We start from the raw sequence: 3,333 nt of genomic DNA on the forward strand, positions 1-3,333 counted from the left end.
CCTAACCCTTCTGCCTGCCTGCCTGATCACCCCTAACTGCCCTCCCTTGCCGGCCTGATCTCGCCCCCATCTTCCCTCCCCTGCTGGCCTGATCTTGCCCCTGACGGCCCTCTCCTGTGATCTCACCCCCCAACAGCCCTCCCCTGCCAGTCTGGTTGCCCCCAACTACCCTCCCCTGCCAGTCTGGTTGCCCCCAACTTTTTTCCACTGCTGACCTAATCCCGCCCCCAACTTCCCTCCCCTGCCAGCCTGATCTCATCGCCAAGGGCCCTCACCTGCTGGCCTGATCTTGCCCCCAAAGGCCCTCCCCTGCAGGCCTGATCTCACCCTCAATGGCCCTCTCCTGCCAGCCTGGTTGCCCCCAACTGCCCTCCCCTGCTGGCCTGATTTTGCCCCCAATTGCCTCTGCCTGCCTGATCACCCCTAACTGCCCTCCCTTGCCTGCCTGATCTCACCCCAACTACCCTCCCCTGCTGGCCTGATCTTGCCCCCAACTGCCCTCCCCTGTATGCTTGATCTCGCCCCCAACTGCCCTCCTCTGCTGGCCAATTTGGTTCTGATTGGTCAGTTTCTATGCCAGTCAGCATCAAAAGCTCTGCCTCCTAGGCAGCCATTGGCTCCTCACAGTTGATCCAGATTTGATTATTTTTTGGGGGGCGGGGGGGGGGGGTTAGGCTGTTTATTAAGTGGTTATTACAGGGGTCAGACCACATAAGTGGTGTCAGCCCTGGGAATGTGACCTCTCAATGTTGATCACAAAGCCCCCAAGGCTAGTCCTGGTGAGCCCCAAGGTCAGAAATGAAACTGAAAGGCCTCGGTCACATGCTGCTTCCAGGCGTCCAGGCTGGGAAGCAGGGAGGAGATGTCCTTGGTGTGCCAGGTCTCCTCATCAGACACCACGTAGGTCTGGTAAGACAGCAGCTGCATGCCTGCCTCTGTCAGGAGCCCAGTCATTGTAGGCAGCATGACAGGGTTTGAGGGCTGAGCCTGGAGCAGGGGCAGGGGCAGACCCTTGTGGGGAGGCATTTCTGGTCTGAAGGCAGCTCCGTTGAGTGCCTGCAGCACAGGTGTGGTGCCCTGGACAAAGCCCACAGCCTGGTAGGGGGCACCTGCCAGGGCCATGCTCAGGAGGCCTTCCCCACATCTTTGCTCTACTGGAACAGTGGGGTTATGGGAGGTGGTTACATTGAGGCCGGCCTCCTTCACCAGCAGCTTGGCGTTCACCAAGTTCACATCCACATGATTAAAGCGTCTTTGAGGAAGCCAACAATGACTGAGGGGCTCAGGCAGTTCCCGGAATTCTTCAGGGATAAGCCCTGTGTTACCACCTGGATGGTCCCTTTGGGGGACCCTGCCCAGGCTTGCATCAGAGTCCCCAGAGCTTCTGCCAGACAGATACAAGGTTTGGTGTGTGGAGAGAAGGCACTGGTAAGGGCCTGGGCATTCACAACCCCCACGAGGGCTCTCCCCTTCACCATGTCCACAAACTGGACACCGATCTCCTCCCCGCAGCAGCTCTGGGCCTCTGGCGCCCAGGTAGGGCACCTGATGACATTCTTGTGGTCCACCAAGGCATGGTCCCGAGGTGGCTCCTCTGTGAACATGTCCAGCGCTGCGCCCGCACACTGCCCCAGCTGCAGGGCCCAGAGCAGGGCGCCCTCGTCCACAATCTCTCTGTGGGCACAGTTCACCATGTGCACTCCCTTCTTGCACAGGACGAAGGTGCTGTCGTTAAGCAGGCCTGTCCTGGAGGGCAGGAGAGGGGTGTGCACAGTGATGAAGTCACAGAGGGGCCAGATCTCCTCCAGGGGCAGCTGCTGAACGCCGAAGGAGGCCGAGACCTCTGGTGAGATGATGGGGTCATACCCTACAGTCTTCATCCCAAAGGACTGCATCCGGATGGCCATCTCTTTCCCGATCCTCCCCAGGCCAAGAATTCCCAGGGTCTTTCCATTCAACTCGGTTCCCATGAACTTCTTTCAGTTCCATTTGCCATCCTTCATCAAAGCCGTCACCTGGGGAATCTGCCTGGCCAGACACATGATCATCCCACAGGTGAGCTCCACAACACTAAGACTGTTCCCATTGGGAGTGTTCATGACCAGGATGCCCTTCCTCGTGGCAGCCTCCAAATCCACATTGTTCATGCCAGTGCCGGCCCTGCCCACCACCTGGAGCTTCTCTGCTGCGTTGATGACATCCATGGTCACCTTGGTGGCCGAGCGAACAATAAGGCCTTCTGAGTCCTGCAGCTAGGCTATCAGCTCCTCTTTGCTCAGGTTCTGCTTCTCCACCACCTGCAGCCCTCCATCTTGCAGGATCTTCCGGCAGCAAGAGTCCAAGCTGTCACTGATGAGCACTTTTTGTAGATTTGCTAAGGCCATTGCTGGAGCCGGCCTCAGGATTGATGCTCTACCTGGACAGAAACAACGCTAAGCCCCTAGATTTAATTCTGATTGGTCAATTTCTATGCCAGTCAGCATCAAAAGCTCTGTCTCCTAGGCAGGCATTGGTTCTTTACACTTCACCCAGATTTGGTTCTGATTGGTCAGTTTCTATGCTAGTCAGCACCTCTGGGCCTATCAACGGGGCCTGTTCAGAAAGGCAGGAGAGAAATGGAGGCATGGATGCTGGCCAGACTGGGAGAGAAAGAGAGAGGCAAGTGCTGGTCAAAAGCTGCCACAGAGGCAACAGATCAGATCAGTCCCTGCTTCTCTCTTCAGGCCTCTCTCTGGCCCTGATTCACAGGCCCCTCTGGTCCAGCTTCTGTCATAACAGTGTTACACCCTGGCTCTTTATTATAGAAATGGGTGCTGGATTTTATCAAGTGCTTTTTCTGAATCTATTGATATGATCATGAGATTTTATCCTTCAATTTTTTTATGTGGTGTATCATGTTTATTGTTTTGCAGATGTTGTACAAACCTTGCATCCCCAAAATAAATCTTGCTTGATCATGGTGTATGATCTTTTTAATGTATTGCTGGATTTGGTTTGCGAATATTTTGTTGAGGATTTTAGCACCTATGTTCATCAGGGATATTGGCTATGATTTTCTTTGTTTGCCATGTCTTTTTCTGGTTTTGGAATTAGGATAATTCTCGACTCATAAAATGAACTTTGGATTGTTCACTCCTCTTGAAATTTTTGGAATATAATGAGATGGATAGGTCTTAATTCTTCTTTGAATATTTGGTAAAATTCACCTGTAAACCCATCAGGTCCAGGACTTTTATTTGTTTGGATTTTTTAAAATGACTGCTTCAATTTCACTAGTTGTAATCTGTCTATTCATGTTCTCTGATTCTTTTTGATTTACTTTTGAAAGGTTGT

General features: G+C 53.2%; 1 pseudogene across 1 annotated transcript; it reads right to left on the bottom strand.

Annotated features, from left to right (window-relative positions):
* Nucleotides 1-792: 792 nt before the first annotated feature.
* Nucleotides 793-2,384, bottom strand: LOC308239908 (D-3-phosphoglycerate dehydrogenase-like; annotated as a pseudogene). The gene has a single exon. The product of its transcript is annotated as a D-3-phosphoglycerate dehydrogenase-like (transcript).
* Between the last annotated feature and the right edge of the window lie 949 nt (nt 2,385-3,333).

Source organism: Plecotus auritus, assembly GCF_963455305.1.
Source record: "Plecotus auritus genome assembly, chromosome: X".
NCBI lineage: Eukaryota > Metazoa > Chordata > Mammalia > Chiroptera > Vespertilionidae > Plecotus > Plecotus auritus.